We start from the raw sequence: 12552 nt of genomic DNA, 5'->3' as shown, positions 1-12552 counted from the left end.
TTGAACACCTACTGTGTTTTAGGCACTTTCTGGATCTGCTGAGAATGCGGTGACAATCCAGATGAAAATAGCCCCTGCCATCACTGAACCAAGAGTGTATGGTTTGAGATGAAGTCTCGTTGCGGAAAAGTAAATAAGTTATAGTCCAGTTCATTGCATTCTCCATCTGTGATCCACAAAATTCTAGAAACTTTGTAGTGGTTGTTACTTTTTCTTGTACTTTCTTCAAAAAGCTGTTTGGAGATGTTAAATGTGAAAATGTATTTGACTCCTTGAAAACAAAAGATTGTATTAAGCACACAGAATCTAAATGGAATAAAGGAGACTGAGAGCTAACCATCATTTCCCTAACCTGCTGAAGACCAGGCAGAAAGAATGTTACCACAACTGAAAATCTGTAGTACTTTTTAAAAACTATCTTTTAAAATCAAGGGAGTTTTTTTCTTTTACTCTAAAGAGCTACTTTTAAAAATTGCAAATTAAGCCAAGTGTGGTGGCTCATGCCTGTAATCTGAGTACTTTGGGAGGCCAAGGAACGTGGATCACCTGAGGTCAGGAGTTCAAGACCAGCCTGGCCAACATGGTGAAACCCCATCTCTACTAAAAATCAGCCAGGTGTGGTGGCACATGTCTGTAATCCCAGCTACTTGGGAGACTGAGGCAGGAGAATCACTTAAACCCAGGAGGCAGAGGTTGCAGTGAGCTGAGATTGCACCATTGCACTCCAGCCTGGGTGACAGAGTGAGACTCCATATCTCAGAAAAAAAAAAAAAAAATTGCAAATTACTTAATACATCATTGCTTAAATCAGCATTATTAAGAGACTTTAAACATGTATAAAATCAATGTTTCTGATGTTACAATTCAAAACTGTTGACTTTGTTTTTTTTGCCTTTGCTTTTAGTAGAGTACCTTACAAATGAATGTGTGTCCTAAACTAGACATGTTTTGGACAAATTGTTGTATATCCCAGATGAGGAATTGATCTGTCCAATCAGAGTACCAGAGTATACAGTATACCAGGGTCATTTCCATGAAACAAGCATGAAAAAATAGCTGAAACTTGTACCTGGCCTGGAGTAGAGTGGGCTTTTTTTCTGGAAAATCATTTACTCATTTCCTTTCAGGCTAAGTTGTCAATAAGTTTAAGCCAAGTATAGTGAGGTACCCCTATAGTCCCAGCTACTTGAGAGTCCAAGGGCTCAAAAATTGTTTGAGCCCAGGAGTTTGAGTCCAGCCTGGGCAACATAGCAAGATCCTGTCTCTTGGAAAAAAAAAAAAAATTGGTACCCAGCTTTCAGCAAACACACTATTTCATATTTTTGTCGGCAGGAATATTTATTGAAAAGAGCTTTAATTTTTCTGTACCATTTCTTAAAAGTGTTAATGTTTTTCTTTAATAGACCAACATCATTGGAAAAGCTGAGAAAAGCCAAATTGTGAGGGATGGAACAGTGTCTCTTTCCATCTACGTTTGCTCATGAATGATAATGATTATGATATTGTGGGATTTCCCAAAGTATGTTCCTCAGAGTGTTAATAGGTGATCCTCAAAAAAAAAAAAAAAGAAAAAAAAAAGGGGGTTGGCTGGAATGGTGGTGCATACCTTACTTTGAGAGGCTGAGCTGGGAGGATTGCTTAAGGCCAGGAGTTCAAGACCAGCTTGGCTAGCCTAGTGAGAACCTGTCTGTACAAAAAAATTAAAAATTAGCTGGGCATGGTAGTGTGTGCTTGTAGTCCTACCTACTAGGGAGGCTGAGGTGGCAGGATTGCTTGACCTAGGAGTTCAAGGCTGTAGTGAGCTACGATTGTACCACTGCACTCCAGCCTGAACGACAGAGGGAGAACCCATCTCTTAAAAAAAAACAACAACAACACGTGAGGGTGTCCGGTTAATAAATGTTGATATGTGGGGTTAGGTGAGATTAAACAGGTTCATTTGTTTCATGATTTCTTGGAGTCTTTATGATGTTCCCCTCCAGTGCTTCTCAAAGCTGAATATGTATACAAAACACTGGGGATCTAATCCAGATGAAAGTGTGATTTCTTTGGTCTGGGTGGGCCTGAAATTCTGCATTTCTTACAAGTTCCAAACCACAGCCAGCACAAGTGGCACACAGATTACACTTTAACAAGATTTCTCGGGGATTTTTCAAGAGTAGGCATGCTTTGCTGTATTTACCAGACTTGCTAACCTTAGGAACCTCATTTTGAGATGCTGGAAGTTGTCCAGGGGGAGCACACTTTGAGAATTTAAAAATTGAATCTTTAAAATTACAAATGAATTAATGTATAATTTAAATAGAAGTCTCATGCAGATCTTCTAGGTTATGATTGGCCTCGTGTAAATCCCAAGACACTGAAAAATCGTTTAGCTAGTTCATGTAGAAAGAAAAACTAGTATGGGCTAAAAAGACAACCACTAGGAAAGATAGCAAGTGCACTGGATTATATACTTTTTATTTATTTGTTTATTTGCTTATTGAGACGGAGTCTCACTCTGTTGCCTAGGTTGGAGTGAAGTGGTGTGGTCTTTGCTCACTGCAACCTCCACCTCCCTGGTTCAAGTGCTTTCTCTGCCTCAGCCTCCTGAGTAGTTGGGATTACAGGTGCCTGCCACCATCCCTGGCTAATTTTTTGTATTTTTAGTAGAGATGGGGTTTCACCAGTCGGCTAGGCTGGTCTCAAACTCCTAACCTCTTGATCCGCCTGCTTTGGCCTCCCAAAGTGCTGGGATTACAGGTGTGAGCCATTGTGCCTGGGCTACTTCTCTTATTTTTTAGTAGACCTTACAAATATTGTTAAATATTCAAGTCTTTAAACAATTTTACTTTGTTTTTATTGCCTCTAGTAATTCACATATGAATTTGCCATATTTCTAAATCCCCATATGTGCTGTGCTAGTGATTTCATTAGTCTTTAATCTTTGTTAACAGTAGCATTTGATATGAAAAACTAATGATGAAAACAAATCTTTTATTTAAACAGATTGAGATTTGATATGGTTTGCCATACCCTAATTACAAATGACATGAAACAGCAGTCTAGGGAGGTTTTTAGAAATCTATTGAACCTAAAGCAAATTTTAAAATAAAAAAGCTGAATAAAATTAATTACTACATTATAGATGGTTTTTTTCCCACCTGGGTCCTTCTGCCCCCACCTAGAATGGTGTCTTCATTTATGCACTCCTGTTGAAGCTCTTTTGAGCCCCTGCCATCTGTGTTTCAGCTCTTAGTTCCTCGTTTATCTCAAGCTGCATTTTATTGTAGTTTGTTAATTTGTCTCGTGCCTTTTAGATTGTAAGTTGAATGGGAGTTCAGGGTCTTATTTATCTTTGTACTTTCACACCTGGTTTATAGTGTGGTTGGTACATAAGTAGATTAATAATACATTAAATAATAGTTATAAGATAATTCAGGGCCCGGATGGTAGCACGTGCCTGTAATCCCAGCACTTTGTGAGGCCCAGGCAGGTGGATAGGTTGAGCCCAGGGGTTTGAGACCAACCTGGGCAACATGGCGAAACCCTGACTCTACAAAAAAATATGAAAATTAGCTCAGTGGTGCCGTGGCCCTATAGCCCTAACTTCTCAGTAAGCTGAGCTGAGAGGATTGCTTGAGCCCGAGAGGTCAAGGCTACAGTGAGCCAAGATCCTACCACTGCACTCTAGCTGGGGTGACAGAGTGAGACCCTGTCTCAAAAAAACAGAAGAAAATAAGATAATTCAGTACATCAAATATTATACTGAAAAAATAAGTTTACATTTTTTTTCTGTATTCCCATCTATCTTGTTGGTTATTTAAGGGGTAGTACTGACTTACTCAGCATGTAACAAGCCATCCTAAATCTCAGTGGCTCAAACAACAAGTTTCTAAGTTGACAAGGAGGTTCTTCTGGTCTGATCTAGGCTCACTCAGGTGCCTGCAGTCAGCTGATGAGTAGGTCAGGGCAAGAGTAAGATGGCCTGCCTTACATACATATTCTGTGGTCTTGGCTGCAATGGCTGTGATTGCTGGGTTTCTGTGTCCCTGGCTTCTTTAATCCTAAGTTCCTTCACAGCTTAGTGATCTCAGGGTTTCAAAAGAAGCTGTTAGTCCTGTTAAGATTTAGCTTCAGATGTTGCACAAGATCACATCTGCTGCATTCCGTGATCAAAGCAAGTCACATGGCCAGCCCCAGATTCCAGGGGTGGAGCAGTAAATGCTCCCTCCTGAGAGGAGCAGCAAAATTGCAGTCACCTGGAGTTACTGTCTACGTAATTCTTCCCCCTAAGATAAATAAGAACACTATAGTCTCATTTCACTTTCATCAGCTCCTCACTCCTCTCATGTTGATAACTACTGGGAAGGTATGTAGGTTTAATCTTCAATTTTTTTGCTAAAAAAATTTGAAATCATTTGCATTGATTCTTGTGTCCTAAACCTTTCTCTGTCATATTTGTTATTTTGCTACAGAATTTCCTTTTTATTCAGCATTATGGGTTGGGTGATTTTGGTTACAGAACTTCCTTTTGTTAAATTGCCTGAGTCCTGGTATGTACTAAAATACCTTTATTTTGCCTTCATATTTGAATCATAATTTTTGGTCAGTACTTGGAAGCTATTGCTAAATCTATAATTGAGAAGATGTCTGATGCTAATCTGATTTTATTTCTTTTTTCCTCTATAGTAACATACGTAATTTTTTCTTTATCCTTGGAACCTAGAAATTTCAATGGCTTGGTCCAGATGTAGCTTGTTTCATTCATTTTATTCACTTATTTTCTCATTTTAAGTGGTTTGTAAATTTTAGCTCTGGGAATTTTCATTTCTTTCTTCTTGTAGTATTTCTTCTTTTTTCTCTTTTCTAAGAACTTGGAGTAAACAGATGTCATGTTTACTAAGCTCTAGTCCCCAGACTGTTCTTTTATCTTTTTTAAAATCTCACCCTTTTTTTGTTTCTGAGATAATTATTTAGGTCACTCCTATGAAATACTCTGTTTTTAAAAATTCATTTTGCTATTCATCTCACAATTAAGATTTCTTTTTTACCCTGAAACTTTTTGTTTAAGGTGTCTGGCTGTTTCTCTTTCCTACATACAGTCTTCAGTTTTAGCACTAAAGATATTAATTCTTCCTGTTACACCTTACTTTCTTCTGTTTGGGGAATTTGGTCCCTTCTAGGTATCAGTGTCTGAGGCCTGCTCTGTCTGATTTCTCTTCTTTGCCACTGACAAAATGCTCGTGCATTTTGAGTAGGGGCTGACCACCTAGCTACATACCCTCTCTCCTTGATTATCCTGACTTTGGCCCCAGGCCTCTTTGTATTCCGGTTTCCTCTGGATGCCTTGCCAAAGGTTTATTGCAGATCTTTCTGACATTGTGGCACACTGATGACATGTTCTAAATTTCTAGACTGGCTAATTTTCTTATCTTAAAAATGAGGGAATGCCTTTTCTATTATTTCATGGAGTTGTAAGTCAGCGAAAGGTCAAAATTTGTGCTCATCTTGCCTCTTGATTTAGCCTTCCCACCCTCAGAGTTTTAATTGCATTCTTACTCTATTGATTACCTCCATCCTGTCTTTGTACACCCTGTGACAATCCAGGTACAACTCTGGATTTGTCATGATTTCCATTTCTTCTCCTCCTAGCATCTGTGATGCTATAAAGGATCCTGAATCCTCACAAAGAAAAAAAATCAACGTGTACCGCTTTTCATAAAGATTTTCTTTTTTTCCTTCTTCTCTATAAGAAATAAGATATTTTGGGGAAAGGTCGAAAATGCTCAAGTTTATCAAGAAGAATTTCCGGTTTTCATTAACCAGTTTGCAGTGTTTTCCTTGCGTTATAGGGGCCAAGTCAATTCTGCATAAAACCAGAGGAGCACCATTCACATAAGACAGTGTGAGCAGCCACGCAGGGTGTGAAAGGTGTTGACTCTGGTGTTATACCTTAATCATGTGTTTTATTTTCAAAAATTGTTATTGAATGGTATACAGGGCTGAGGGCATGATATTTTACAACATAAGCCTCATTATTGAAGTGGATTTTTTCTCGACATTTATACCTCATAAAATTATATTTTGTCTAGTTTTAAAACCAGAAGAAGTTTAATTCTCTTAAAAGTGGATAATCTTTAGTATTTACTACTTTTCTGTTTATCATCACTGAAATATTCTAATTTATTTTATTTCTAAACTGCATCTAATACCATGTCATGTTTACTCCACTATATTATTCTTTCTCCATTTTATGAAAAAACTATAAAAGTACGTAAAATATACATACAATTAAAAATATTAAAAGCAAGCACACCCATGTAACTGCCGCAATGTCAGGCCAGCACATTAGAAGATCTTCATGTGCCTCTCTGAGATCACAGCCCCCTCTCGCCACAGAGATGGCCACTCCTCTAACTTTGGTGATGGTCATTTCCTTGCTACCTGGTGCATGCATTCTTAATAAGCATAGTTTTATTTTATTTATTTTTAAAGTTTACATAAATGGAATCCCACTGTTTGTGTTCTTTTATACCTTGTTTCTTTGATTCAGTATTATGGTTGACAATCATCCTTGTTTTATAGAGGTTTGGTTCATTCATTTATTTCTATAGGTAAAATGCATTGCACGAATGTATTACATTGTATTTATCCATTCTACTGTGAATGGTCACTTGAGTTGTTAGCAACTTATGGCTTTCACAAAGAGTGCTGCCATGAACATATTTCTGTAACTCTCCAGGTGCCCATGTACAAGAGTGTCTCTGCTTAGTCAGGAATGGAATTACAGGGCTACAGAATTTATATGTCATCAGCTCTGCTAGGTAATGCCAAAATAGACTCCAAGAAGTGGTTCCCATTTACAGTCTCATCAGCAGCATGGGATAGTTACCATTGTTCCACATCCTCACCAAAATCTGATATTGTTTTGCCATTCTGGTGTTTTGTGTATTGACTACTTGTTGAAATATTAATGTTCCTAATTAATTTTCCTAATTATTAGTAAGATTGAGAACTTCATTATTGGCCATCTAGATTTTCTCCCCTTTGTACAAACCTTTTGCTTCATTTTTTTTTTTAACCAGGTTATCTTGCAGTGGTATTTTGAGTGTAAAAATAAATTCATAAATCAAAAACACTTAACTACTATGCATAGAATATTTCTAGAACTACTATGCTGTTTGGCATAGAGCTCCCTTCTAAACAAATTCTTGCCAAGAAATTTGAATTTTTTATGAACTGCCTGATTAGAAGGTTAGTATGCAACTACCTCTAATCCTCCTAAAGAGTTGCAGCTTTTGGTTATGTTTCTATTTCCAGGATATTTTAAAAATATAACTGCAAAAAGTTTATCTGATACTCCTTTTAGAATTCTAGACTCGATTCCATATGCTCCTGAAGATGTTTAACTTTTTAGGCAAATTCTTATTTTCCTAGTACTTCATTCTTCTGCAATATCTGTTCTAGTTTCATTACAAGTAAAGCAAAGAGAAACTTATCTTTGCTATATGATGATACTCTTAGTAATTTTTTTCTACTTATTACTGTTAAAATACTTTGTTAATCTAATGCTTGATATACTTGTCTTACATTATTAGTACACTTAAGTGTTGAATCAAATTTAAATCTTCACATTTTTAACCTTTATTTTTTCTTAATTTATTCTTAGGCATCATTATTTTGTCATATCAGTTTTGAAATTGTGGTTCTCATCAACATTTTTCTGAGTGTTTATAATGACAACTGTATGTTATACTCCAGACAACTAACTCAAAAAAGAAAGGGAAAAATAACTGGAGTCCAACTTACTTTACTAAAAAGATGAAATAAAGTGTACTTGGTATGCTTTCACCAAAAATGTAAGGAGAGTAGAAGGGAATTAAGTAAAGAAAAATCCAGTATTTAATTGATTATCCATCTCTGGAAAATTTAACACAAATGATTTTGTGGACTATTATCAGCTGTGGTAAAAGAGATTATATATATTGAATAATAGGTTGTACCTATATATTACATCTATAATATACCAAGAAAGCCTTCAGTAATCGTACTAAAATATATGTGGTCTGCAGCCTTGAGCAGAAAAGTTGCCTGTTACTCACTGATAGTTGAATATAAGATTAAGATACATACATGCACACATACATAATTATACTAACAGTTTCATATATGAGCCTCTTTGTGTTCAGTAAAGATTATGATGAAAATACACAGCTGTTCATAGTCAACCCCCCTCTTAAAAAGTGTATTAGGAGCCTCAAAATAATTCAGTCTAATGGTATGATTTTAGAAAGGATACCTGGGCAAAGAAAACATTTTTTAAGTAAAGGCTGGGATAAAATGAGAACACTGATACACATACCCACATGTGTAAGAGTTGGTTATAAATTCATCTCTGAGCTTTGTATAGCCAAAGAGAAAACCAGCTAATGCTACAGTTTCCAGTATCACCCACCATTCCCTAAGGGAAAGCCCAGGTCCTGGCCTGATACAGAGGCAGTGTGATACAGTAGACAACATTTTAAAAACTCCTGAGGAACATTCACATCTGTTCTGAATGTAGAACTTGTTTAATCTTAGTGTCGGTCTCAAGGTTTAGAGTTTACTGTTTCTGCCACACACCCAGTGCAGCATCTCTTCTACACTATCCCTCCTGCAATCATCATCCAGACTCTGATTAAAGATCTCTCATCATGGCAGTGTGCCACCTTCAGAGGCAGTCAGTTCTTGAAATTTTAAGCATTTGACTATTAGCTCCGAAAGGAAAGGCCTTCATTATTGCTCCAGTCTTTAACTTTGATTCCAAATATAAAGATAGTAATAATGTAGGTTAATACACGTTTGTTACAAAACCATTAGTTTTTAGTCTGGCTCTTGGGATTATAACCTAAAAAGCCTCCTTCAGAGGCTTATAAGCACCTGCTTGCCAACATTGGATTTCCCTTCTTCAGGTCAAACTTTCTCTTCTTGTTCCATTAACTGCCCCTCTCATGTATCCCAGTGAGCTTTGAGCTGGTGAAGAACAGGAGCTGTGTCATTCATGTCCTCCCTGTCCCCTTGCCTGGAAATAATGACTGAATCTCTTTAACACCCAACTCATCATCTCTTGAATGGATACACTGTGTCCATTCCTGTTAATGTGCCATCCTTAACTGGAAGTAGTTATGTCCCAATGAGCCTGAAGGAAAATTGTAAGCTCACTTACCCCCTTTTTATCATTCCTAACGACTTATATCAACACAGCATAAGATCACCTTAGATTTGGGCAGCCTTGTTTCACTTATGGTTCACTCATTTTGCTCTTGAACCTGAAATGCCTACATTTCTTTGCCAATGTGCTGCCGAGCTAACCTAAATACAGGACCTTGTATTTATTCCTGTTATTTTTAATCTCATTAGAGGCAGCTCATTACTGCAGTGTAGCAGTATTTTTTTAATATATTTTAATTTTATGTTCATCTGGTAAATTCAATATTCTTAGTCATTGAAGAACTTGTGTATAACTTGTATTGATATCATGGCTAGAACATTTAGTAGGGTTGGGTCAAGGTCAGAATTCTGGCATTACATTAGAAACTTCTATAGATTGATGTATTTCATTCATCTGTTTATAAATTTTTGAAGTCAGTGGTTGCCCTTATTCCAGCCCCATTTCTATGTTAATAACAATGTCATGGGGGACCTCTAATATCATACACGCTTACTAGAGTTTAGGCAGCACTGCATTTCCATAGTTACACTGCTGCAGACAGAAACTAGACCAGCTTAACATGACTTTTCTTTGGTGCCTCATTTTAGTTCTCACAAATCACCTCTTGGATAAAATCCTCTAAAGAATCTCACCCAAGATATATGTCTAGCTCTGTAGTTTGTAATGTGAAGAGTCTACCTTCTCTTTTTCCAAAAACAGCCATGGCATTTTCCTCCTTCCAATTTTCTGGCACATCTTCATTCTCTGTAGAACCCTCAAAAATGGTTCAGCAACCTAACTGTAAGATTTCTCAGGTCTCCTCAGTGTGATCGCTCAAATCAAGCAAATTGAGTTCACTGAGGGAAGATGGAGGCCTAATTTCTCAAGAGTCTCTTTAGGATGTAAGTACGCTCTTTTTTTTTTTTTTTGGCCAGTGAAATGGAGCAATATTATTATTATGTGACTCCAATCTTAGCTGGATATTTTCCAATTTATTAAATGATCTTACAATTATGAAAACTACAGGAAAATGAATAGAAAACCTTCATAGGTTTATAACTTGTCAGCCCGGTGGTATCCCTTGCCTGCTCCATGTTGGTTGTGGCATTTTGACACTGCTCCAGAGATGAGGGGTAGGGAAGTGTCACCCTCAGTAATGACAGGTACCATTGGCTTTGCTCCTCATCCAGTGACTGTTCATGGTTGCCTGTGATGTGTCCTAACCTTTGAGGAACAGAATAGATATCATCCATGCCTATGAAAATTTCCTCTCCTCCCAAGTTTGTCAGCATTGCATTAGTTTCTTTTACACAGTTACAAGCTCTCTTACCCTCTTTGCCTTGATCCTGTGTTGCTGTGTCAGCTAGCCGATGAGCCTCCTGATGGTCAGTGACCCTGGGAGAGTGGTCCTCAGAAAATGCTCCTCTAGGTTCATTGGTCCTGGGAAGCAGGGTCAGCAAGATAAATGTTGTAAAATTAAGTATGATATCTTCACAGTGATATAATACAATAGTGTCATTCTACATCTTTTTAACAGTAAGGCTCCTTCTATATAAATAATTACTCCCCCAGTGACACTTCTGTTTCTCCTTTTCTTAACTTCTCTTTGTTCACTGAATTTTTCCTTCTCTTTTTCTTCTTACACACTGGTTGTTTCATGATATTATACTCTTGACATTTAAAATTTTTGGTTCTTGGCATTATTTGTTTCACTGTTGCATAGTAACATTTTTGTTCTTTGCAACCATCTGCTTATTTTAAGGTGTGTAATTTTTCAATAGCTAGAACATTTTTATATCTTTACTTGCCTTAAATGCTAATCTGGGATCTTTGTGTAGAATTTTTTTTCTTTATAGACCTTTTATCTTCGCTTTAATGAGTACTTGATAGAGAAAGAATTTTATTCAGTTAATAATATTTGTTTTACATCTCAAGCATTCCACATATATTAAAAAATATAGATTGCTATAAAATTATTACAGTGTATAAAGAACTAGCCATTTTTATTGGCAAGAAAGTGAGGCTCAGCGAGCTAGAAACTTGCCCCAGGGCACTTAGGTTTTGACCCTAGACCCTCTCATCTCATGCCTCAGGATCTTTCTACTGTTCATACTTGAGCAGATCCTGCTTGCTGTTCAAAGTCTATTTAGGTCTTAATGCACTGTGAAAATGAGAATTCATGACACTGGTGTCGGGGGGGAAATGCACAGATAAACCAATCAGACCCAATGTCCATTTATGCCTGTTAATATGACAAGAATAAAACTACCACCAGCAGAAACCTGAAACTTACACCCTCTCCACTCATGTGGAAGCCAGGAGAGTAGGGAAGAAAATGAGAGCTCAGAGGGTATGTACATCTCCCCTTTTACTTATGGATTATTATTTTGGAAACAGAAGACTGACATTGAAATTCAAAGGAATGGGGAAAAAGGTCCCAGATCAAACTGTAGAATTGAAGTCTGTGGAAGTTAATTGATTATAAATTGAAATATAATAGTAGAGCAGTTTGCAAGAGAAAACTGAAGAATGTTGAGAAAAATATAGTCTCAAATGTCTCTGTGTGAAGATGCAGAGTGACACATCTAAACAGATAGGGTCTCTCAGGCATCTTAGGACCTGGTGGGATTTGCCTAATGACTGGAATAAGACAGTGAAAGTATATCATCTTTCATTCATGTATTTTATTTATTTAGTGAACATTAATTGAGTATCATTTCATATGCCAGGCACTAGGCTAATGTCATGGCATGATAAAGACTGTACTCAAAAGACAGAGACTGGCATGTACATGAGTTATTAAAATTTGTATAACATTTTATGCAAGCATTGTTTCCCCCTGTTTTCCAAAATTGTAAAAAGTCCATGTCAGGTCAGTAAGTCTCTTGGCAAACACACTACTCTATGTGTTGTCTTAGGAAAGGCACTCTCTCTCCTGCCAAGAACCTATTCTTCTGTTATAAGCTATGGGAGTGAAAAGTAGATTTTCTTTTCAACACCACATTCCTAGTCATTGTTATCTTTGAATAATCAGATTCTTCTGAAGAAACCAAGCTAGCTATAAGACTCCACCAAGGATGACCTTGTTGCTAGTTATTAATATATTATATTTCAATTAAATAAGCAGACTTTTATTTTTAAGCCTTCTTTGGGTTTTAAACTCTTTTTGTCGTTTCTGTTGCAAATATCTCTTCTGCAATTGTTAAAACGTTCTTCTCATGTCAGTTAACATTTGTAGATCTCTTTGTGTGTGCATATTACTTTGAAAACAGACCCCTATAGCAATCTAGAGAGTTTATTATTTAGTTTCTTGATAACTTAGTCATATTTACTTATTGATTACCTCTTTAGAAAATTTAGCAATTTAACAAGCTTTTGAT

The 12552-nt window shown here is 36.8% G+C and overlaps 1 protein-coding gene across 12 annotated transcripts in view; it reads left to right on the top strand.

The window, feature by feature from the left end:
- Window positions 1–12552, top strand: part of PKP4 (plakophilin 4) — a 231782-nt gene that overhangs the window by 58163 nt on the left and 161067 nt on the right. The window lies entirely within an intron of this gene.

This window comes from Saimiri boliviensis, chromosome 5 (genome assembly GCF_048565385.1).
Source record: "Saimiri boliviensis isolate mSaiBol1 chromosome 5, mSaiBol1.pri, whole genome shotgun sequence".
Classification (NCBI taxonomy): Eukaryota; Metazoa; Chordata; class Mammalia; order Primates; family Cebidae; genus Saimiri; species Saimiri boliviensis.
This window is presented reverse-complemented; position numbering and strand designations above follow the sequence as displayed.